Source organism: Lissotriton vulgaris, unplaced genomic scaffold (genome assembly GCF_964263255.1).
Source record: "Lissotriton vulgaris unplaced genomic scaffold, aLisVul1.2 SCAFFOLD_417, whole genome shotgun sequence".
NCBI lineage: Eukaryota > Metazoa > Chordata > Amphibia > Caudata > Salamandridae > Lissotriton > Lissotriton vulgaris.
In genome coordinates, this window is record NW_028250820.1 from 545,829 (window position 1) to 572,809 (window position 26,981).

Genomic DNA, 26,981 nt, shown 5'->3' on the forward strand with positions numbered 1-26,981 from the left:
TTTGGAGGTCTATTATGTAGCGGGATTCAAGCCTTCTTAATTTCCGCAACCTGTCTCCACCCCTTGGGTCCACTGGTATGTGATCTAGCGCAAAAAATTGCAAAAGTTCCCTATTGCTGTTGTGCCTAAGGGCAAAGTGTTTTGCTACGGGGTAGTTTAAATCCTTATTCATGATAGCACGTTGGTGCTCCAGTACACGTAACTTGACATTTTTTACTGTGCTGCCTATGTACTTCAGTCCACATGGGCACAATAGGCAGTAAACAACATGGGTGGTGTTACAAGTGAGAAACTTAGATATTTTCTTACTATGTCCTGACCCTGGTATTTCGAATGTTGTTCTTTTCTTGCTCCTCTCGCAGGCTTTGCATTTGCCGCAAGGGTAGAATCCTGGCATGTCCCTGATTCTGCCTGTCATTGTGATTCTGTCTGGCAGGTGACTGTGTACAATTTTATCCCTGATGAATCTTCCTTTTCTAAAGGTGATTAAGGGAAAAGCTGGAATCTCTTTTCCAATGATCTGATCCGTTTTTAGGATGTGCCAGCTCCTCTTTAGGATGGTTCTCAGATGATTAGAATCTTCTGAGAAGGTGGTTATCAATCTGAATTTTCCTTCATTTGTATTTGATTCTGATTTCCTAATTTGTTCTTTTAGAAGTTGGTCTCTAGGGATTCTTTCCACTCTTTTCAGAGTGTTTTCCAGAAGTATTTTATTATATCCTCTGGCTTGGAATCTATCCATGCTTTCTCTTGCGGCTCTTGCAAAGTCTACATCTCTGGAGCAATTTCTCTTTATCCTGAGAAGTTCTCCGTAAGGGATACTTCTGATTAGGGTCGGGGGATGACTGCTTCCGGCATGTAAAACCGAGTTGCCGGCTGTTATTTTTCTAAACAGTTCTGTCTCAATTTTCCCACCAGTCAAGTTAACTTTCAGATCCAGGTAGTTCACTGTTGATACGTTAATATCTGCAGTGAAATTCAGATTTAATTCGTTAAGGTTTAGATATGCCACAAACTTCTGCTGAAGTCACAGATCCCTCCCATACTAGAAAGAGGTCATCAATGTACCTATACCAGACTTTCAGATTTCCTGCCCATTTCTGGAAACCAAGGCTTTGGGTAACCTGCTCCTCCCACCAGCCCACGAATAAATTCGCGTAGCTGGGGGCAAAGCAGGTTCCCATCGTCGTCCCAGTGACCTGCCTGTACATTTGTCCTTGAAACAAGAAAATGTTATTAAAGAGACAGTATTCAATTAATTCAAGCAACATTTGACTGTGTTTAGTGAATTTCATAGGTCTCTTGTCAAGGTAATATTTCATTGCCAATAGTCCCTGGTTGTGATCAATGCTCGTGTATAAGCTGGTAATGTCCATGGTTATTAATATGCACGAGGAATTACATTTCACCTTTTCAATCTTGTTCACAAAGTCTTTAGTGTCCCTGATGTAAGATTTTAGTTGTAAGACACTCTGAAAGAGAAAGTGGTCAATATAAATGGACATATTTTCAGATACACTTCCTATCGAGGAAACTATTGGTCTGCCAGGTGGGTTTCTGCTGTCTTTATGTATCTTAGGCAACTGATAGAAGGTGGGCACAGTTGGGTTATTGTTTTTCAAAAAGAAATACTCATCAGTGTCCAGCATGTCATTGCTGTGCCATTTATTTACAAGTGCTTGAAATTTGGCAATGCTTTCATCATACGTCTTTCTGGTCGTTTTTTCGTATGATGTCGAATCCTCCAATTACATATATATATATACACACATTCTTTCCCCATTTCTATCACCTACTATAGTTTCACGGGTTGAAGTTTAAGAACATTTCCTGCCCGCTTGCCCTAAACAATGCCTAAGTAATGCATAATTCCTCTTCTAGATGAAAGCCTCCCCTTCAATGACTTCTAGCTACACTTTAAAAACATTTTCCACTGCCCCCAATCAATTATCAGTAAGATCTGGATTAGGTAAGAAGGTAGGAGGGTCCACTGACAAAATATTGTGACCAAAATATTGATGTAAAAATATCATCATCCCAAACTTATAATGGTAAAAACCAAAATATTGGGGGGGAAATATAGTTGTCAATAATATCATTGTATAAAATATTGTTTTTTAAAAATACATTGATTTAAATATTAAATATATTTAATAGTAACATTAATGTAAGAAAAATAAAATCGATTTCATATAAATTAAAAAATGTATAACAAATAAAAACCTTTTTAAAACATCAGACACATGTATTTATATATATATATATATATATATATATATATATATATATTTACATATAGCTAGTTAAAAAACTTACTAATATTTTTTAAGTATATAATAATTTCAGATTTTTTACAATAATGTAATAATATTTATAATATAACAAATAACTTTTAACAAATATATATTTTCATTGTGTTTCAAAATCTTTTTTCGGATAGGATGAATATCCATAAAAGCACAAATCCAAAAATTACACATAGCGCATAGGTCTGATAAAAGGGGAGACAATTAAAAATTAGACAAATCGTGACAAAATAGATTTTTGATTAAGCGTCAACAGATACATCATACATTTCACTATAGTTAAAATACAGTATAAAAAGAGATCTCAACAAGATGTATTTGCAATATAAAAAATAAAATTTAGTAGAGACATATTTCAGAGGATAAACATTGAATTATGAGCACATGCTGCCACTTTCAGAAAGGAACCTACTCAGAAGGTTAACTCCTCGTCTTCCAAAGTAACAATATACCTATAGGCTATCTTGTAATCAATCGAGTCTATAGCCTTGAGAAATGCCATCAAAAACTGTTTTGTGTATTTTAAATAAAAGCTACTAGAAAATAAAGAGTGCAACATTGTTTGTTTACATTGAACATTACAGGGGCATGAAATTGACCAAGATTGCAATTGAAACCCATAGAAAACAGAGCTGAAATGTCATTGTGTCAACCCTTAGTCGAAAGAGCAGACCCCTCACCCATCAGCCAATCGGTCCTAAAAGATATCTAGAGGGTAAATTGGAGGTATTCTCAATCATCAAGTATCTGGCAACTGAAGATTTCCGTACCTCTGTTTCATATCTAGTTTTACTATAAACGGCATAAAGTGCCTTCTGTAGATTTTTTTGCTTATGCCATCTGATTTGGTCGGATATAAAAATATCTGCTCAAAATTTACACTGATCAGTCTCTTCCTGACAGCAGCAAGACAGTGTATTTCCCTTCCCTTATCTCAACTAAGGCAGTCTATTATTATTTCCCTTGTTCACTGCGCTGCGGGGTTCCTCCAAACCGCAAGCCAAAATATAGCTGGATGGGCATTAATATAGTCTTTGATGTAGGGGAGTTTCAATTTACTGTGACAAGCATACTGTGGTGAAGAAATAGGGGCACCCAATCATTTACGACAAAATCTATTTTCTTCCCCCTGGATGCTATCGCACTGTCTAAAACCCCAAACTTCTGCACCATAAGTAGCAGTGGGGATACATTACAGTTTAAAAACGTTGATGATTGCAGAAACGACCTCTATCTTTCTAGGTTGGGGCAAGCTAAGTATATTATTGATCGCTTTAGAAACCTTTTTTCTACTGTGCACCACATGCTCTGCCCACAAATCAATTGCTGCGAAAACCAACCCAAGGTAGGGAAAAATGCGAGTGCTCTGTAAACTATCTGAATCCACAACAATGGTATTGTTAGATTACTTTCTCGAACCACAAGCCATTAAAAACGATTTCTTAATATTAGTGCATAAGTCCAAACTTGCCATAAAATCAACAAAACCCCGCACAAAAATGCGTAAAATATTTGGGGTGCGGGCCATTAGGACCACATCGTCGGCATACAGTAGGGCGGGAAGCAAATTACCAATAATGATAGGGATATCAGAAGTAAGTGATACCAACGACTCGTTCAGGTCGTTGATATAAAGAAGGAAAAGTAGAGGGGCCAGGACACAACCCTGCCTGACCCCTCTATCGACTTTGATGTCTTTTGATACCACTCCACATTTACCCATCCACATCCTGACGTACAGGCCCCTATGTAAATAGGCTACAAAATGCACTAAATCCTCATCAAAGCCATATTTTAAAAGGATGGGCCAGAGCTGGGACCTGTTGACAAAGTCGAAGGTCCATAAAAGCCAGGTAAATGGGAGATTTTTTAGCTAATGTATATTTACCAATATTCAATTTGAGGTTTAGGCACTGCTCAACAGTGTCAGTTTACTTCTAAACCCCAACTGACAAGAATGTAAAATATGGCCCTCCTCGGCCCATTTCCTGATCTTATTGAACAGTATCCTCCCTAGGATTTTCAATGTATTGTCTATCAGGGAGATCAGCCTGTAACAGCTTGATTGGAATGTTCGCCCTTTTCAAAAATTGGCATGATGATACTCGTTGACCATGTTTTTGGAATTGAAGAAACCATTAAGTTGTTAAAAACATTCAGTAAAAGAGGCGCCCAGAATCCGGGCTTGTGTTTAATGAGATCAATAGGCAAGCCATCTGGGTCTGGGGCCTTATTAGCCAGGCTCTGTTGAATTGCTTCCTCCACTTCAGAAAGGGATATCTGAACTCTGGTAGCTACTGGGTTCTCGTTCAAGGCCATATTTTGAACGGGGGCTAAATAAATCTTTGAAAAATGGGCCTCCCATGTCTCACTGGTGATATTACAACTAATCGGAGACAGGGGGTGTCCTAAGGACCTCATACCTTTAACAGCCATCCAAAAAGCCATTCCCGTCCTTTAACGTAACGGCGCATACTAAATTGTCCCAGCGTTCTTTAACTATTTCCTCCTTCCTTAGGGCAATGGCTGCCCTATAACATTGTCTGAATAGTTTAATGGCAACCTGGTCTCTGGGGAGTTTTGCAAGTGCCCTTCGAAGATCCCTGTTAGCTGCAGAACAGTCGCTATTAAACCATCTAGGGCCTGGAGGTGTTTCCTTAATGGGCCTAGAGAGCATAGATTTGACACCTACACATAATTGCGCGAAGGCGCAAACTACTGCAGAGTTATATGCTTTAAAAGTCAAACAAATGCCAACAAGATCCGAATATTCTCTTACCATCTTGCCAAATAAAACTGTGTTGTCGACACCACGCCAGATCAATCTAAGATTATCAGTGGAGGGGGCCAGATCTCTTGCACCACATTCTTGACTATATGTTGTCCTGGGGCAAGTCTCAGGGTTACATTAATGGGATTATGATCTCCATAGACAGTATCAATAACCTCAGCTTTTAGCAGTCTTCTAATGAGGGGGATATAAAGTCATAATTGATTAAAGAGGCACTACCACTGCCTCTGTACGTGGGTATAATATGATTAGCCCTCTCAGGCACTGCGGCGATCTCCATTACATTCACGAGGTTGTGGATACACAGATGGTCTAATAATTCACTCACCCTGTTGCATAATGGTGTCATGCTAAGTGAATGGGTGGCAGTGTAACTTCCACTGGATATCTTTGCATTAAAATCTCCCCCTAAACAGATCCCTACCAAACTAGAAAAACGATTTGAATTCTGTATAGTGGTAGCAAATTTAAATGAATTAATAAAATTCATGTTTGGTGCATTCAGGAAATCATTATTATAAAAATTACTAAAACAAATAGAAACCTCTCTTTTAAAAATAATTGCCTGAAATTTGTCATTATTGGTATCCAGAACCTTGACGCACCCTTCTGCGGAGATGTTTATCCAAATTGAAAGGCCGCCTGCCGGGCGACTCAGGTTTGGAATAGGGACAACAGAATTAAAGCACTCAAACCCCTCTAAAAATAACTCCCTAGTGGCCCATGTGTCCTGAAACATTAAAATGTCCTCTTTTTGAACGAATTCTAACCAGTCTGGTACATTTAATTTGGAAGCCAGACCGGCAACATTCCAGCTTAGTATTTTTAATTCAGAATCAAGGGCGGACACAGTTTGGGTATGAGGGCCACAAGCTAGGGATTCAATTGGTAAGGGAATGGGCTTAGATAACACTGCTAAGGAGGGTAGTCAATCCTGGTTATCCAAACTAGACAAAGGCGAAAACCTATTATATGTAGAGAGGGGAAGAGCTTCAATATTCGGGATCCCCAAGAGTGGCTTATAAAAATAGCCCAGGGACAAAGGCCAAATGTGTGTTGGAATATTGGAGTTGATCTCCTGTGCCATTACTATTGATTTTACTAAAAATGGGTTACGGAAGTTGAGGACTATGCGTTCGCCCATCAATGTTTTTTGGAGACTGTCCAACGCAGCCAACTGTAGGTGTCATAATGATGTTATTAGTAAATTACGTCCTAAATCCCTTATGTTTAGACGACCAGTCAACACTTTTATTACGTAATTGGTCCCATGTCTCAGCTTGGTTTTCTTTGAGGGGAGGTACTCTTGCCAGGACCACTACATAGGGACAAGCTGCCGGTGGTAGATCCAGTGTCTTGCTGCTATACTTAGGGTTTGGGGTACGCTCATAAGCTAAACAGCCCTCGCCTGTTCTACTGCCCTCAGAAATAACTCTGGACAGTGCACCAATAGAATTAGTAGGATGATTACAAGATAAATGAAAGTTTTTACCTAACCGGCTATCTACACCACCAGTGTCAGCAACATTGTTTTGTTCCCTGCAGAACTCTGATACAAAACAGTCCTGTACTTTGTTGGAGGTCACACAAGGACAGATAGTTGGGTTTGTTATTGGTGCGCTTATCAAAATATCAGAATTATAATTGAGAACATTGTTCGCTGTCACCATCCGGGTCTTAACAGTCTCAATAGAATTGTTCTGAGAACTTTAATTAGCACCAAGCATATCCAAATGGTCCAATCTTTTGCTCAACATGTCAAAGTTATTATCCGATAAGTCTCTAATGCATCCGTACACAGTGTCAGCCGCAAGAGTGATAAATGAGTCCCCTTGGTTGTAGCACTCTAAGAGAGGAAAACCTACATCAGTCTGGGTGCCGGTGGATTAACCAGGTTCCTTATTTGAGGTTTGCGCGGGAACTTCTGAGGTCTTAGGAAGGGCCGAGGCATGTATCCATGAACTCAATGTGGTGCGGGATGAACTTAAGCGAGTTGGTTGTTTCCTCTTAGTACTAATAGGTTTTGTGGGATTTCTTTTACGTTTTGCCCCAGGTGCTGCCTCAGACCCTGCGGAGGTTGAAGAAAGAGTCAAATTTAATAGAGGGGCTGCTGTGTTTGCACCATCATTATACTCAGCCAGAGAAACCTCAATGTTAATAATAGAATCATTAATACAGCCATTGGGCAAAGGGACATTCGAGTTAGTGCCCATCCGGTTACGAGGAGATGAAGTAGTAACATTATCTGCTCCTGACGTAGGACCAATCAGTAGGATCATTCGGGGGAGGGGATCTGATACCGAGAGAAATGCGCCTCTCAGTTAGTTCAATTTCATTGGCCACAATGCTGACAGCCGTTTCCAGTATACTATCAATACTGGATGTAACAGTATCCCCCACGCTTCCCCATGTTGTTGAGTGCACAAGAATAATATATATGCGCACTCACCTTGATGGGCAGGATCAATGATCAATTAGCAGGCCTAAGGGGGCTGGCCCAGCCCAGTCTCATCCGGTTGCTGGCGGGCGTAGACGGGTCCACCTTTGGCCCAGGCTTCGCCCGGGCACGCCCGCACTGCAGGAGTTGTGAAGCACTTTTAAAGTGCCTCCAGACGCTCGTGCTGCTGCTGGCGTGAAGTTGGCGGCAAAGGGTGGCCGCGGTGCTGCTGGGGCTTGTTGTCCAGGCCTTGACCCCAAAACCGTTACGGTGGTTGCTTTGAGAGAGTATATTTAAGTATATGTATATACATACGTATACAATAACAAAATAGTTTTAGAACAAACCACTTTAAATAAAATAAAAGAGTAAACAACATGAATTGCTTTCAATTGTATAAAACATATTTTACACATTAAAACAATAATTATACATATATTATGAATATAACAATTTTAAACAGGCAAAATCATATTAATATAAAGTGTAACAATATAAAATCAATAATATAATTTTACATTTAATATATTTACTTTTCCCACTACAATTTATAAAAAAGTAAGCAAATTCTTCTCCTACAGATGTATAAACTTTACTACTCCCACTTCACACAACACAACAGTAGGAAAACGACTACATCACACAGGGCTAAGAATTTACTATTGCCACTCCAGTCAATACAGCAATAGGGAAAATTTTGAATTGTGTCGAGGTCAAATTTACTATTCCCACTTCAGTCAGTACAACACTAGGGAAAATGTTGGATTTTGGCGGGTTCAAATGTACTATTCCTACTCCAGTCAGTGTAACAGTAGGGGCACTGTTTGATTGAAGAGGGGTAAAATGTACTATTACCACACAGTAGCGGTCGGCAGTAGGTGTTTCTATAGGGCGGTGACGTGGGCAGGAGGAGGGGCAGGGTGGGGGGAAATAATGTATGGATTACGGAGTTTTACAGGTAAGTAAACATTTAAATACATAAAACGAATTTCGTTGCGCGCACTGCATCACATTTGGTGATGCAGTGTGCGCAACGAAATTCGTTTTATGTATTTAAATGTTTACTTACCTGTAAAACTCCGTAATCCATACATTATTTCCCCCCACCCTGCCCCTCCTCCTGCCCACGTCACCGCCCTATAGAAACACCTACTGCCGACCGCTACTGTTACCACACCAATAAGTGCAACAATAGGGAAAGTGTTAGTTTACAGTTTAACATTTACTATTGCAGGCATTGCAAAATTAGACACAAACAAATTCTCTTCAACACAATAAAATAATTGAAAAAACATAGTAAGCAAAGAAAATGTAAATATGTTAAAAAAGACAAAAATATATTTATATGAAAAATTAAATAAAATAAAGACATATGACAATGTTAAATTCATATCATAAATAACTGCAAATATTATAATTAACATAAAAAAGTCAATTAAATAAATAATTTTATTTAAAAATGTTTAAAAAAAATATTTATTAAATACTTCTATTTTATTTACTTTGCACCCTATAGCCCTACAAAACTCACAACTTGCACCTAAAACTCAACTTAAAAAACGAATTATTTACACTGTGATCATAAAAATGTATCAATAAACTAATTATCATTGATTTAAAATTGACTTAATTATAATTAATTTACTTCCCACAATATATCCCCTCAAAATGCACAACACACTCCTAAAATGTAACTTAACAAAACATTTATCACACAATAAATATAGTTAATTATACATTTTATAATTAATTCCAATTAACAAATTAAATATGATTTAAAGAAAATTAATTTACTTCCCACCCTATAGTCCTACAAAACCCACAACCCACACCTAAACTAAAATTTTAAAAATGCAAAATTAACATAATTAATTAGCAATTAAATGATTAATATTAATTAACAACTAAGTGCCTTATTATGATGTTGGTGTGGAGTTGCCTCCGACTGACATCACAGCGGATGCGGAGCCGGCTGACCATAGGTTGGCGGTCCCGACTCCGCAATTACGGTCGCAAGCTCCCATTTCTCTATGGAAACCTGTGCTGCAGTCAGAAACCGGCCACAGCACAAGCTCCCATAGAGAAATGGGAGTTTTTGTTAACAGAGGGGCACTAACCAGAAGCGAGGGGGCTCTGCTAGGGGCCCCCAAAGTCGGTTTCCGACACGCTTTTCATGTAGGAAAACCCAATATGAAAAGCCTGTGGGAAACCAACATCGTAATCCCGTGCCAGTCCTAACTGGCCCCCACTGGTTGCTTGAGCCTGTTGGAAGCCATCCGGAATGACTGGCCGGTTTCAATTCCGACAGCTCTATTGAGAATATGGCGATCAGAATTTAAACCGAGTATGTTGTTCAGAGGCTTTCTGACTAACAACAAAATCAGGACACAATGTTTAACTAATTAGAATTAATTTACTTCCCACCCTGTACCCGTATGAACCCCACAACCCGTACCTAAAATTAAATGTTCTTTTTTACCTAATTAACATAATTAATTGTCGATTCTTAAATAATGATAATTAACAACCAATTATTAATTAATTACCTTTAAATTACTTCCCACCCCGTACCCCTATAAACCCCACAACCCACACCTACATTTTAAATAACAAACATTTATTGTACAATTAACATAATTAAATGCCAATTCAATCAATAATATTAATTAAAAACAAATTGATAATTTATTATCAATAAATAACTTCCCACCCTGTGCCCCTATAAAACCACAACCCGCTCTGGTACAAAAAATCACAAAAAAGGACTACATTAAGGGCATCATTATGATGTCGCCGACTCGGAAACATTTCGGACCGACCGATTATGATAGAAGTTAATCATTCGGTCTTTCCGACTCTGTTTCGACCGGCATTCGGAGACTCCGAGTCAGTCTGATCCAAATCGTACAGCTCTACGGGCCGCATTTCCGACTGACGTATTACGATGTTGGATTTGGACAGCCTTTCCAAATTGGTCTGTCTGACACGGAACGGCTGTCGGAAACAGACTTTGGGGCGCCATAGCAGGCCCCAAAAGACCCGGAGGCCTCCGTTTGGGGCCCGTGGGGGTACGCATGGGACCCCTCTTTACATTCATGAACAGTGTGGCAGGCACCATGTGGTGCCTGCCACAGGGTGCAATGTGTTCCGCAAGCACCCCTTTATTCAATGGGAGCCTGTGTTGTCGGTCATAACCCAGGCTCCCACTGACGTCAATGGGAGTCTGACCGAACGGTGTTCGATACATCATAATCGGTTGGTCGGACTCGCCAAACCCGCGTTGGTCCTACTCGCTGAACTCGAGTCAGTATGGAACGATTCCGACAGGATTGCTTTTCGATCAACATCGTAATGTGGCCCTAAATTTCATACCTGCCAAAAAATGAACTATACTAAAAAACAAACAATAATTATCAAAACATTCACATCATAAACATTTAAAATATATACCAAAATACATAACAATAATGTAAAAAGATATTATGAACAACTATATTTTTGTAAATTATTTTAATGACTTAGATACTTTAAAAATCGATATTACGTACATTAAAATCGATATTCTTTACAACGATATTCTTGCAGACAATATTACCATATCAAAATATTTTAGAGAAGATATTTTGCTATGACGATATTTAAACTTCGATATCTTACCTGAATACCAGGTAGGAGGTGTGACTGCATTACATTGCATCATAGGGTGAACCCTGTCCTGGGTTGCTTGTATGCCAGTTCTGGGAGGACCTGGTATTGAAGTATGGGCTGGACTGTTCCCAATGGAGCTGGAACAAGTCTGATTTGCATATTGCTGGGTCCAAACTTAGGTGGCATGGGGTTCAAAATATTTCAGAACTGGGTTGCGGCCCCCGTGTAATTACCAGTGGCTTAGATTAATTCAAACATTCCATCCATCTGTCTTTGTTGTCCTATAGTGTTTTGCTCTGTCGGCCAGACCCGCACTGCACACAGGTGGATTGACCACCAAATAACTCGCACTCACAGACCACCAGCCACATGACCAGGCTACAGGTAACATTTTGCTGGCTCTTTACATGCTGTGTTTCATGATTGCTGAGCATTTCCTCACAACTGGTGCACGTAGAGAGAAGCATGAAGACTTTAACACCAGCACCTGTGCTCCATATAAATTTCAAAAGAAATAAAAGGGGTCTGAACTTAGTAAGCGTTGCCAATAATTGTTAAAATGTCAAAACGTTTTGTTATATTTTCCATATATTCATTTCTATTTTTTGTCAATGGAAATATGGATAATCTGGCGGTTTGTATTAAAAGTTCATAATCCATGCCAATACCACTTTTTTTTGCCCAAGAAGCAGAAAGGACAACAGCATGTTTTGCATTACTGGCAAAAATGCCCTTGCGCCTGACAGTCGTCTGTCAACTGAATTAACATTATCCAAATTGCACTGAGAAAAGAGAAAGCAGTTAAATCAGAAAGAGGGGTAAGGTGTCAGCGTCAGCACTTGGTGGAAGCATAAACCTTAATCAAGTCCATTTGTATGTGTCTTAAAGCTTTTTAGCTTCCGGCCCACTGACGTTAAACAATATTCAGTGTAATAGCCTGTGATCTATGCCCTCAGCGCACGTCCCCACATGACAGGTGCGCTGAAACGTGTCGTGAAAAAAAAAGGATTTTCAGCCGAGTCAGGTTGATGGACTCGGAACGCCTCCCTGGGCCGGAGTCGGCAGGATAGGTGAGCATGAAAGGACAGAATTTCCTCTCAACAGTGAAAGTGATTAAAACGTTTGGAAATTCTCATAACACATGAAACTCGCGCAAGGGAGTATCCTGAAAAACAGTTACCTCCAACTTTGAACTATGTGCCTAACGGCACTGAACGAGTGAAACAAGTGACCCTAAAATACCCTATTATCGTTTTTTTCTTTTGAATAATCTCTCTTCCCATTTTCAGTGTTGTTTGCCCCATTATTTATTTTTTCCATCTTTTTTGCTTTTTACTATGTTTCTTTCTTTGTTTACATCTTTTTTTTTCTCCATTGTTGCTTCCATCTTTCGTTTGCACTGCTCTTTGTTTCCTTTTGTTTTCGCATATGACTTTCTTTCCTTCCAACATATATCTGCAGCGTTCTATGTTCACTTTTTTCCTTACTTCTCTGTTTCTTTATCTCCTTATTGTCATATTTCTTATAATGGTTCTCAATTTACTTCTTTCAATCTTCTCTCTGCTTACGTCGTTCCTTCTCTTCTTCTCTTTCTCTCACACCTCTTCATTTTCACATCTTGCTCTTCCTTTACTGGTTTTAGGTCTGGCCTTTGAAACAGTGTTAGCTGACTCGCCAGATTATTGTTCCCGCCAAAATAATATAGAATATATTTACATTGAGGGGGTTTTAAGTCAGCGGGCGTCATCCATTTATCTGTTAAATTACCAGACACATTTTGCTTCCACCACCAATGCAATCAGCACAAGCCAATTAATCAGCCTACGTTAGCCAACGGTTCCCTTCACTTTGAGTGAAGGCACAAAGGCACATTGTTCACATCTAGTTCCTTTTCTCTTCATTTTCGGAGCTGGGGTAAAGAGTTTAAATAGCAGCCTAAACTCATTTTTAAAGATTAAGTTATAAAATGTGTCCGTGAACTTGTAACATTGTGGCAGCTTAAAAAAGGGTGTTTCTTTTGGTTGTGATTTATTCCGGTCTCCCTTAAAAATGAATAATAGCATGTATGGCACAACCGAAAGGCTTGTTTGAAATTTGAAAATTATTGCCTGATCCAACAGGGTTTTTTACTAATGATGTATTGCAAAAAATAGTTAACCTGGTACCACCTTGCCAAGGTAATTGTCACATGTATCCCTGATAGTTTACACATTTTCACTCAGATTATTTGTTGTGTACAAATGTCAAAGAGTTTTTACTCCAATATTGAGCTGTAGGAATATCAGTTAGTTTACGATCATTCTAGAAGTTCAGCTCTCAATTACCATTTTCCCAAGAGACACGAAGGTACCAACAAGTGTATATTTTAATCTGTAGGACAGTGCACAAATATAAATAAAACCTGTATATCTCCCAAAAGCACATAAAAATCGGCAAATTGTGGCCGGCAGCGAGCTTTGCTCAATCGATGTTATGGAGCGTGCGTTATTACTTTTAAACGTTGAACTGTGTTCATGATCGATAATAAATGCGTACGTCATCACGTTTTCTCTATTTCTCTTCCTCGCCACACATTCTCTTAATCGACTTCCTCGGTTTCCTCTACTTTTAATGTAACAGTAGTAAAATCTTTATTGTCGGATTAATTAGAATTATTTCAATAAAAATACATTTTATTTTAAAATAACTGCAAATTGGACTCGTATATTACTCGTAGGGCGCCAATTATACAGAAAAAACAACTAAAAAGACTATTTACGTATGTCGGCAGTCAATTTATCACAGAATTTAAAAAAAATAGAAGTTAGTCAAGTCAATGTTATTACTTCCGTAAGATGTCATTAAAACTTCAACGTTGCTTTATAAATCCAAAAAGCTTTATTGGCATGGTTACATACTATAGTAGAGCTGCTATACACCAAACAGTAGATGCGCCGTAGTTGTCTGCGCAAATTCAGAACTAGTCATGCAAATTACCCATTGCTTTCGACTCATATTTTAAGTGCAGAGTGGAAACATGATTACCCCACCCCCCTTGACAATGACGTTTTAAGGCCTGGACAAAACAGGCATTCATATAAGGATGTCTGTGCCTTCCAAGGGGCCTCATAGTAAAATGATTGGTGCAGTCAGGAGTCCCACCCAAAAAATATTTTTCAATTTTGAAGCTGAGCAGAAGCTTAGTGTTCATACCTGGCCTCTCAAAAGGGAAAGCTCTGACTCCCATGCAGTTGGTCTCGAGGTCTTGCAAATTAAATAAACAATGGCAAAGTCAATATATCTCACCTTTTGAACCTATTATCTTTCCCTATACTGTGGAGCATAGGCACCACCATCCACAACCATAGATATGTGTGCCTAAAAATTGATGTGGGCATCATTTTCCTGTTTTATTAAGATGACTCTCCAACTAGATCAGTAAATCGAAAAATTAAATGCAAATGTATGAAAGTGTTTTTGTTGTAGCAGAGTGCCCAGCAGTCAAAGGCAGGCCCTCCAAAAAGTGCAATAAGCACAGAAGAGCAAAATGAAAATGCCAACAAAGAGTGGGGGAGCAATAGAGGGGCGCGTGGGGAAAGCACGGGGTAGGTAGATAAAATAAACATAATTGTGGGTGTGGGGAGAAGAGACACAAAGTAGGGAACGAGGGAGACAGTAACATGGAGCATGAGCGGTGAATGTTTGGGGGAGGGAAGCAAAACGAGGAGAAAGCTAGAAAACACGTGCACTGTCATGGTATGCTGATAGAAAACAAAAAAGCATTGGAAGGATACAGGCTATCCAATCAAAAGGATTGTAAAGAGGCTCTGCTGCACAGTAGAGATAAACCGAAGAAGAGGAGGCAAGCCACTGAATAAGAAGCATGCCAATGGAAGTTTTAATAAAGCCAAGCAGTGGTTAGCAATGGGTGGGCTCTGAGTGCCCCCTACATTTTTGGTATTACCCCAATAGGTGTTCTGCAGCTGTACAACATGCCTAGTCCCATATGCGAGACCTGGAAATCAAGTTACACGTGAAAAAATAGTTTAATCAATGCTTGTTCAAGCTTTGATTTGCTGCTATTTAACTGGCGGGCAATAGACAGCTTCTGCTTTTACTTAATTTGGTATGCCCCTGTAGTGTTTGTCATCAACAAGGTTTGAAGTAGCTTAAAATAGGTGATCAATTCAAAGTTATTCCACACACGGGGCCACACAATATGTCTTGCCTGGGGCCCCAAAAAATCCTTAAGCTTTCACTGCCCTTTGATTTGTTTGCCACCTTCCACAATGTATGGTGCATCCTATTCAATCAATCAAAGAGAACTTTATTCGGTTTTGTGAGAGAAAATCATAAAAATCAGAAATACATCACAACACACATAAATACTACAGTTGAAATAAGGTAAAAGGTTTTAAAAGAATACAAATTGCTCTAGAACCCATTTTTCCCTTACCCCCTCAAGTCAGTCTCAGGTCGCTCTGAGTCTTACTATACCGTGCTACGGGAAAGCATTAATAAAAAGGTAAAAGCAGGTCATACTTGATTAAAATTGGCTTGTTTTCAAATAGGGAATAAGAAGGACTTTCCAGGCACCTGGTAATTACTGCAAAACATAAAAAAATTAAGCATGTCCTGTGGAGACGTACAGTCGCAGCCACAGGGCAGAAACATCTCACCTTTCTTACTCCCTCTGGGATGTGCAAGGAGAAGATAAAATAAGTCCAATCGAGATCTAGTCAATAAAAAGCGGTCATGTGAACTGAGAATCCCTAGGAGATAAGCTTACGTAGTAAGGGCCGTTTTCAAAAGGTTATGTCTACGTACACTTGACTTCTTTATCTCACACTCTTCACTTTCCAGCATCCTCAGTCTAAAGAAGGACTCTTTTAACCAAGGTAGGTTTATCCTACAAACATTATCAGGAGTGCAAAAAAGGTCTGGTCTGCTTAGTTTCCTTAATCCTGCCTGTATGTTGTTAAACCAAGGAATACTATGAGCGCCATCGAGGCCTAGGCAGTCCCTTAATATCTCTTAGTTAAGGGTAGCCCCGTTGCTTGACCAGATTTTGAGCCAATAATATAATGGGTGGAGAGAGAAAAAATCTATCAAATAGAGCACAACAAATTTGCTATGACCCATACAAGTAGTGGTACCCTGCGGGACACATAATAAGCATCTCAAAAACCTGTTTGGCATTGTCAATACTGCCTGAGCGACACACCTAGATTTATGAATCTTCAAAGGGTGCCTATAGGTTTATTGACCAGATGGCTAGCAAAATTAAATATGGCTGTGTAGGCACGTAGGAGAGCCCCCGTTTTCTTATTTTTGTAAATAGCTCCAGTTTAACTTGGCATCCAACATAATTCCTAAATAAGAGAAGACACTGGTCTAAGGAACAGGGATAGTCCCTACCTTGAAATTAAAAGGATTTTGTTGGCCTCTGGCCTATCTGCATCACATACGACTTGGAATTATTTACTAACAGGTCCCGATCTTCCATAAAGGACACAAAGGAATGAAGTAGTGATTACAACCCCCTAGCGGTCTGGGCCATAAGAACCACGTCATCAGCATACAATAGTACCGGCAGGTCCCTTCTGCCCACATGGGGTACATCTGCGTGGATAGATACCAGATCCTTCTCTAATTTATTGAGATATAGATTAAACAAAAAAAGGAGCCAATATACATCCCTGACATACCCCTTTCTAGATTTTTAAACTGACTGGTCACTTTGCCCTCATTGGTATACCGAACTATTGTGTTTTTATCTAGGAACCGAATCAATATTGCTACTTTATGCCCTTGTACGGCTATAATCAATAATATACCTATAATGGCATAAGAATCAGATCCATATTTAAGTAAATAGCCCTTGCAGTCCAAAACACGGCAGAAGCTACTTCCCTGGATTCCTAGAAAGCACAACGAGTTCTTTCGACACACCAAACCTCCAGCAACCTGGGAAATCCCCATTTGCTTTTGTTTTGATTTGTCATTGAACTCCTGCGAACACTAAAGGAACAGTCAGTTCTTAGTGACATCTTTATTGACGTCTTATGTCCAAACCTTACGTCAAACTCGGCACCTTTCAGGTATAAATATACCAACGTTGCCTTAAGCAAACACACAGTGGTGGTTTTGGAGCGGAGCAGCTATCTACTTGCCCGAGAGCCCAGCTGATGCGAGAGCCCACGGACGCTGCCCCTCCTCTTTGACGCACTGAGAGAGACGCTGTCTTTTCTCCTGCCGAGAAATCCGGCTCCGGTGTTCTCAGCCGCCTTCGCGGGCTGCTGGGATATCGAGTCCTGAAAGAGAGATACCAGACCTCCTGCATTCTATTACCCAGGTACGGAGCTGACTAAATCCTTGAAGAGAATTCTTGAGTCAGATTCTTGGCAAAACCAAGTTAACTTAAACTGCTACTTACTTACTCCTTCCCACGTATTAGGATTAGGTCAGGTACACCGGGGTAGGTGTATTTAGAAGCACCAGTTGAGTACATTAGTCAATGTATATATGTATGTATATATTTTATCCATTTTAAAGTATCTTATGGCCAAGAAACCATATCAATGCTTTTACAGTATTATTTCATAATACTCTTTTTACTGTACGCACTTTACTTTACATTAAGTATTGCAATTATGGCAATTCATTTCTCTTGCATGAGAAAGAAGACTGCTCAATAAATTACACCTTTTATTGAAAACGCCTGTCTCTCTTTTCTCTGCACTCTGGTGAAACTAAGTACGCATATTTTACTGAGTGAAATAGCGGTCTATTGTTTTCACACGACTCTAGAGATATACTCTTATTCTGAGGGAGCAAAGTTGTCATGTTATATGGTTGTCGGAAGCTAATCCCTTCCTGTCTATCCAGGGAGGTTAAACTCCTCCTCGTTTATTCGAGAAAGTTTCTAGTGACCCCTGAGCTAGCTGGCAAACCCTAAGTCTAATATAGTCAGTAGAGACCTAGTTGACCTCAGTCCTACGTCTACACTGCTGAATATATTATTCCAATGCGCAGAACCTATTAGGAATATAGGAACTACACTACATGGCGCCCAACGTTTGCTAAGGCGATAAAACTAACGCAAGACGTTAGAGTAACTCAGTCGTGCTTTTTAGGTCTCGCCTGTCGATGCGCATGCGCATCGAGCAAGCGAGACTATGGGGGCTTATCCACTCTTTGTCCAACTTGCAAGGAATCGTGGCGATTCCTTGCAGTGCCCGTGACTTTTAAGCTCAATGCGCATGCGCATTGAGCTTAAAAGCGCGTGCACGTGCCCCCAGCCGCCTGCCTTGCCTACTCTCCCGCCCCCTCACTTCTTGATTGCACGGCCGCTAGGCCGTGCCTCCCTACTCTCCTCCCACTCTCCTTGCACGGCCGCTAGGCCATGCCTCCCCTACTCTCCTCCTCCTACTCTCCTCCCCTCGCCGTCTGTTCCCGCACTCCTCCCACACCCCCGCTCCGCCCCCTCCCCTGCCTGCCATGTCGCGTCACACATTGCACCGGATGCCTCCCTCCTGCTCCTCCCCCGGTACATGCAGCAGCTCCAAGAAGCCCCGTTGTATCGTCACCATGGCCTCCCCGGTGGCCGAGGAGCCCTTCCCGCTCCACGTACTTCTTCCCAAGAAGGAGACGGGTGCCGCCGGCTCCCGCTCCCACATCCCAGAGTACGACGGCTTAGGGACGGTTATTGCTGTGCTCGACACTGGCGTGGACCCTGGGGCGCCGGGTAAGCAGGTAACAGAATGTGCATTAAAAAGCAGGGACTAGAGCAGATGTAGCGGGTGCAGCTGCTCCCACCCTTCCTTACATCCGTGATCCTTAAATCATGAACAGAAGAAGCAACACACGGTTCCGGCGACTCTGTGCCCTGCAAGTCCCTCCCCTGTCCCAACTCCTCTGCCTTCTCAGAGAGGGGCCGGCACCGTAGCACCATGCTGATCCCGCACAGCTGACTTCAGGCATGTCACATCTTTTAAGGTGAACACAGCAGTATCAACATTGCAAAGATTAATGGGCGTCATAAAATTAACAAAACAAATGTTTTATTTAATTTAAAAAAAAAACGCTACTGCGCACATGAAATATTATATGCAAAATAAGCCTCATATTTCTTTCCGCAATTCTTTCAACGTCACTTTTCTCTATCTGTGTACTGGTGCAAAATTGTGTTTATAATTTGCATGGGGCAAATCTATTTTATTCACTTACTACTGCAAGCCGCAAACCACGTTTGTGCACCAGTGCAGTGCACCAGCTGCAGTTGCTATTCAGTAGCACGCCCTGGCAGTCCATGCTTTCACCTAAGCGGGTAAGCGGCCCAGTTAGGTGGTTAAAGCATGTGTCAATCGAGCAGAAACCCACACAAAGCTCGGTCATTATCAGCACCGCACCAGTCATCTGTTCTGGTTTGAGGTTCCGCACTGCGCCCTCGTCAGTGTCGGGTGTCTGCACATCCAGAGGCTTGACATTTCTCAAATGGAAATTTGCGTTGTTTACGGTCTCCCTGTACCATGTTAGCCAGGAGTCGCAGAAGGCAGCTGCCCCCTATCACCGGTGACGTGCCCAGCCCATCAGCTGCAGAGCACTGCTACCAGAGGACTCTCACGGGGTGTTGTGAGCAATGTGTGGCCGCAAAAGTGCGCTTCATAGCACCAAATTCAGCATACAAAGCGGGGGGTGCAGAAAATAAACGCAGGGCCCCAGGCAAACAAAGGAAGATTGAGCAAATAGTAGGCTCACACAGTCACAGGCCTCCCTTATCTGACACAGTGCAGAAAACGATAGATGCAGGCTACCATAGCACACCCTGATGGCATGCAGACGAGAAATTCTGGGGTGTGAAATCCAGGCATTAGACAGCACTCTCCATACACATGGTCAGCAGCATGAAGGTCTCATCAGCTCAGCCACATCTTTCTCCACTGGAAGAGGTGGGCCCCCACATTGGCCGTAGCAAAGCAGGGAACGCAGTGGAGAGCAAACATGGAGCAGGCCGTTTCTTTCCTTCCCCAGTTTGTTTCTTTTTTCCTGTTCCATTTTAAACCTATTTAACAATTCTTCCCTTACTCATCGTTTGTTCGATCCGTGTGACTTTGCCGACTTACACCTCCCCTCCCTACTTTCTGCCCTGGCCCCTCCCCCTCTCCTTGAGGTGAGCTCGGCATCACCCTCGCTCATAGCCTCGAATCCATCACCCTGCTTCCAGTATGCACACCCCGAGCACGTCCTCGAAACACATTTCCATTCTGTCCATTCCTATGCATCATTCATTTATCACGCAGACACCTCTCAGATCCGTTTCAAAGCCAAACTGCAACTTTCTTGCACTCTCACTCCTCCTCACTCACCCTCAAACCCTCACTCACCCTCAACCCCTCACCCTCACACAGTGCAATAGGTCTCGGAGCATTTGAGTTAGAGCTTTTAGAAATGTTTATGGCTTTTTTTTTTTAATTCTTTAGCATTGGCTACAGGAAACAAAAATGCTAAAGATTTTTTAAAAAAACCCATAAACAATTCTAAAAGCACTAACTCTAATGCTGCGAGACCTATTGCATTTCCAATGCTTGTTTACACATACCCTTTTTCCCGTAAATACTCCAAAAGAGGTCTAGAGTGGGTAAGAGGTTAAAATCCGCCGGAACTTAGTAGGAAGAGATTCCTATGTATAGTTTTTGGTTTAGTCAACGTTGAAGGATACAGTGTTCCAAAATATTGTGCACCTAATCTTTGTTTCCTTGAAACTTGATCTGCAACAAAAAACCTTTCTGCCAGTAAAATGGTGGAAAGTGATGACGAGAGGGAGGCAGCTAGAATAGCAGCTCGACTCCAAGAGGAGGACACGAGTCTTCTACAGACTGACCCGAATGCTATACTCATTCCGGTCAACATAAGAAAAACTATAACTCTTAAACTTATAGAAAATGAACTGACATCACGAGGTGGTACAGTCATAATTGTGGTAGAGGCCCATGAATATCGGCAGACAGAGGTATTCTAATCATAGATAAACTTTCCAGCAGCAAACGCTGTAACACACGAATTCCACTATTACAAAATAGAGGAACCTCTGGATGAATACACTCCTTTCGAGGATGTTGAAATCCCACTAAATTACCAAGAGCACCTGCTCTGGTTTAAAGGCGCCCTAAAACATAATGATCACATCACCAGGCTCGGTCCACTAGGTAGACCAGGAGCAACGTGGCCGGTTCTAGCCAGCTACACACCACATCCAGACATCGAGAAAATGTCAGACCGGGAACTTTTAGCCCAGCTAAAAGTACTAATTAAAATACATAGACAATTAGTCCAATATGTAATGCAGACTTCAACAGTCCAACCAGCTATTAACATTCCACAGCTGAACCCTCATCAGGGAAACACAAACGAAATTACACCACAGAACATACAATCATGTCTTGGTAAAACACCCGCAAAACGGGAACAAATTCCATTCTGGCTAGCACAAAAGATAACTCAAATAGAGGCGGTATTTCCGAATACTACCCCTAGTGAGAAACACAGAATTCTGACTATCTGCCTTCCAATGGGGGTCGCACCACATGTGGAGGATTGTGACACTTGGGGCACAGTCTTTGCTTCCATTTACACAAAAACACATGGTGTTCTGCCTCTGGCGGTAATTCCAGATGTACTAAGACAGATTCAAAATGAATACGGTCCAGAACCTGCTTTAACTCTGGGTATGAAATTACTGAAAGACTTCAAGCAGGTCTCGGCTATATTATTAGCCGACATAAAAGGAGAAGCAGCATCTGTGGCGATCCGCCAGAAATTGAAAGAAACAGATATAGCAGACCAACCAATTGAACTTGCCAGAATCATAGAAAAATCCTATGAAGAACTAGGTAGAGATAGTTTGGGTGGGAAACTGGTAAAACCCCAACTAACTGAAAATCCTGAAAATATATTTATTAAAAATAATCTAAACACTCCGAAGAAGAGTTGGGATGGAAATAAACAATCCACTCCCAAAGAAAAAAAATTCCAGTCGAGAGGAAGGTCTCCTCGTCGGAGAGAAAGATCTCCGGACCAAAAACACAAGTCTCCCCAGAGGGAGCCCTCTGAGAAAAGATACAACCTTAGAAATAGGGATAATTTGAAAAAGCCTGATAGATATCAAGATATTGATACACGTCCCTCTCGATCTTTTCAGAATTCCTTGCAGAAATCGGAAAGAAGAGGACGGTCAGAACACAGGGAAGAGCACGTCCAGTCCAAAGACAAGGAACCTGCTCAAAGTAAAAAATTACAATTTCCAAGAAAGAAGGTAGCCAGTATTAAAATAATCAAACATGCCGAGGATACAGAGGTCACAGCTGAAAAACGGAGAGTGGGCCCAGACAATGCTAGACAGCGCAGCAGAAGTGACAATAGCTCGCAAGATCCTGATGAATCATCTGGAGACAGTGGACACGAATGAATACATTCAGGTGGAAACTGCAGATATCAGAGTTAGGGAACCTCATAAAATATACGAAATAACATTGCGTACAGAGGGAGATAAGACTAGGAAAGTAAGGGGTCTGTTTTGGAATAACCTTTCAAAAGGCTATGACATCCTATTAGCTGAGAAAGACTGGCCACCAGAGTTTGTCAGGGAGTGCCCTTGTGGCAAATAAATGATTATGCCTGCCTTCTCAAATCATATTCCAATACATAGAAAATACATATATGCAAGAAAATGGGCAGTAGCTCAAGCAACTGCATTATATAAAAATCATGTAGGATGGGATGAGGACTCTCCTCCTCACAAAATCCAGTTAAAATGTCAATTAACTGCACAAAGACAGTACCCAATTAAGCAAGAAGCTAAAAAACAAGTCAGGGAGACCTTAGATCAACTTGAATACCAAGGGGTGATCGAAACATGCACCTCTCAAATGAACAATCCTTTGTTTCCTGTCTCCAAACTAGACGATTCATATCGTCTAGTCTTGGACTACAAACACCTTAACTCATGTTGCAAGACATTTGCTGTACAAAACCCACACAGTGCAGCACTAATGAATAACATTGTTCGCAAAAAATACAAAACAACATTAGACCTCTCTAATGGATTCTTTTGTCAAAACATTGCACCTGAAAGCAGGTATTTAACCGCTTTCCCAATAATGGGGTCACTGAAAAATTTCTGTCGACTCCCACAGGGATTCAAGAATAGCCCAGGATTATTCTCAGCAAGGGTAACAGAGTTACTACAAATATATGATGATGAGGCATTATCTTATGTCGATGACATCTATCTCACAGATGATGACCTGGATACGCACTTGAAACGAGTGAACACCATAATATTTGGGTTCGCAGCAGAGGGTTACAAATTCAACTTTAAAAAGTCACGAATTGCCCATCTAACTGTCCTGTTTTTAGGATATGAAATATCAAGTGGAGGCAAAAGCCTAGCAGACAACTTCTTAGAGAAGTGCGCTGTACTCCAAGCACCAAAAGCGCTGAAGAACTTACAATCAATATTAGGTTACCTGAATTTCGGAAGAACTTACATTCTAAATTATGCAGAGAGGGTTAAACCTCTCTATGAATTAATAAAACCTGATTTTAAACCAATCAATTGGACTCAGAAACACACAGAAATTTTGAGATCATTGCAAACAGACATGTTAGGTAAAACAAAATTACAAACTCGCGACAACACAGGCAACCTTGCAATCCGAGTCATCCCAGGAAGATGCAGATTCACGTACCTGACCTCTAATGAGGGAGAAACAGTACCAATTGCTTACAAATCACATTTGTACACAGAAGCTGAAAAAACATTCAGTCTTACTGAGAATATTGTAAATGCGGTTCAAACTATTGTAGCAAAAGAAAGAGCCCAGGCCCAAGGCAAAAGAATAGCTGTTTTTACAGCAGAATCAGCCCTTGAGGCGTTACTAAGCCCAGTTAATCTAAAAACAGTGGCATTAGATCCAAAATGGATACAGTGGGAAAATTCTCTTGTTGCAGAAGACGTGAAATACTATTTTGACCCGAACATGAAAAAATGAAAGATCTAAAATATGAAGAAGAATATCCTCTGCCAATCGAAATTTTGCCTCTCCAACAGTACCCTTGTGTAATCTATATGGACAGATTTGCACAACATTACGATGTGGAAAATAAATCCTACAATGCAGCATGCACGATTGTTAAAGGTCGCTGGCGCTGTGGTAAATTCAGACCAAAAATAACAAAAACTGAATCACTGAGAAACTGTTCGGCTCAGCGAGCTGAAATTAGATCTTTAAAGATGGCGCTTGAAAATGCCGATCGTGAATTCCCGACACTAATAGTGTGCGATTCGCATTTCTGCGTCAAATCTGACAATAATGACTTGCAGAACTGGGTTCAAAATGATTACAAAGATGACACAGGTGCCACAATAAAGCATAAGAAGCTTTGGGAACAGGTAGTTCTTTTGCAGAAAGAACTACGAAAGACTCACGTGATACATACACTGAGTCATCAACGTGATGGCGTTCACGTTGCAGGGAATTCATTGGCTAATACAGCCACAGCGGAAGCAGCTCGACCGGCTTCCGTAGCCACAAAAAAGCGTTCAGAAAAATACATAGACGGGGAATCCATGCTGGTGGTAAAAACGTCTTCAAAAGACGACTGTGCAGCTCTTCCCGTGAACTATCCACTCAATTATACATACATAATTGATGCAAACTCCGTTCCTTTTTCGCGAATCCCTGGAGTGGGGGATAGAGTAATTCCAAACACGAACAGGAGAGTCTTATTAATAGCAGATGCACACATGGGTGAAGGTCCGAGGCACAAACAGATCAAGGAATCTCAGAAAGAATTACAATCAGAATACTGGTGGCCGGGGATGAGCCTGCAACATTACAAATTTGCAAAGAGCTGTCCAAACTGCAACAGAGATCGCAGTAGTGAACCGACCGGAGTATTGCCATGGCCATTCTTGTAGTTAGCATAAGGCTATCTATAAGTAAAATCCAGCGTCCCATTAATTTCTTTTTAAGACTAGATTCACTTAAAAATACAGACACCAGCGCTCGGCTGACGCCAGAACTGTTATAAAAGATTTGCTAGTCTTTATCGGCACATACGCAATTGGCATGCTACATTCTGACCAGGGTCCTGCTTTTAGCTCTCGAGCTTATAAGGAGGCCATGACCAGCATGGGCATTGCATTGCAGTACTCTTGTCCCTTCCATCCTGAGGGAAATGGGATTGTGGAAAGACAAAACCGAGACATAAAGCAATCTATAACAGCAAGGGTATTAGGTTCAGGTGATGGGTGGGTCCAACATTTAACAAGTGTCCAACATAGTTTTAACAATCTGCCAAGAAATTCTCTAAAAGGTTTCAGTCCGTACAAACTATTGTTCGGAACTAGAATGCATATTCAGGATTTAGATAGTCAGACTTCAGTGGTAGAAAGAAAATGCTTTGATATCAAAGACCGTGTGGCTGTTATACAGGACTTAAATGAAACAAGAAAAGACCTGAGCAACATAAAGTTAAAACAGCAGCCAACAGCCACAGAAGATAAACCACCTGTCCCAGCAAGGCCTGTCTGGATTCCAAAGATTGCTGATCTGGTCAAAGAGAAGATCGCGGTGAAGAAGGAATTTGGGCCTTCTTACAGAAAAGCAGTACCTGTCTTAGCTGTCAGCGGAACAAGATCAGTTATACTACCGCCCCTTGCTGGTAAAAAGGAGAACCGAGTTGTATCCATCGACCTGGTAAAACCACAATCATGTGGCCAATAAAAAGTAGTAGGCCTAGTGGACTCCCAAGAAATAGCAGAATACCAAAATTTGCTACAATCCAAGAGGTTCAAACTGAGAGACTAATCACATTTGATAAACCTGCAGTGAATAAAAAAGGACTATGCAACAAATGCCATGGAACTTGTGCCTCTTGAAACCCAAATTGAAACAGTTCGTCAAACACCTGTCTACAACGATGTAGCCTCAGACTATGCTAATGAAAGAAAAAATGAAAAAGCAAAGAAATATTCGGAAGCAATTCCAACAATTGACAGAACTGCATCTGGCTACTTCATCAATTTCGATAACTTTTTTGAAGATCCAAGCGAACCTGAAGAAACGCCAGCAACAAAAACCTTCAAAGACAAAGTAACTGAACTCTTTCATCAACTCAAAGAAACCAATCTGATTTCTCCATGGATTGAATTTTGGATTGTATTAGGTGTACTTTTCCTCCTGCTTTGGCTCATCATGGTACTTTGTTTGGGAAAATTAATTGAGGGAAAATACAGTACAATGGACACAGCAAGTCAGAACATCAACTTGGTCCTAAGCCACACAAGTCATCTCACATCGAGAAAAGAGAACTATCATCAGTAAATGTCACAGCCATTCCAATACCCGGCGGGGTAGCTTGGGACAAAACGGATTATGAAATCTATGGCCCGGTTGAACTCTTGAAATATCCACATCAGTTCAAGGTTTCATTAAGTGACTTTGTAAAACCATGTACATTCTCTGATGATTGGGACTTTGAAAGCATAAATAATATGACGTCAGATTTAGTAATGTCAGCAAAATTTACAGAACATGATTACTCACAGGGTTCGTCAAATTATGAACAAATGTACTGCTACAACCACTTTGCACATCACTATTTAAATAAATCTGCTCAACCTAGAAATGTTTTTAAGTATAATCAATGGGAACATTGTGCAACTCCACCAAAAGGCAGTTCGAAAACATTTTATGATAAATTCCCATACTTCTCACTAACACAAGTGATGCAGAAACATTTTATTTTAAACTGT

General features: G+C 40.8%; 1 protein-coding gene across 1 annotated transcript in view; it reads left to right on the top strand.

The window, feature by feature from the left end:
• LOC147663105 (nck-associated protein 1-like) overlaps positions 1–26,981 on the top strand; it is a 1,078,872-nt gene that overhangs the window by 521,950 nt on the left and 529,941 nt on the right. The gene's annotated exons all lie outside the window — the stretch shown is intronic.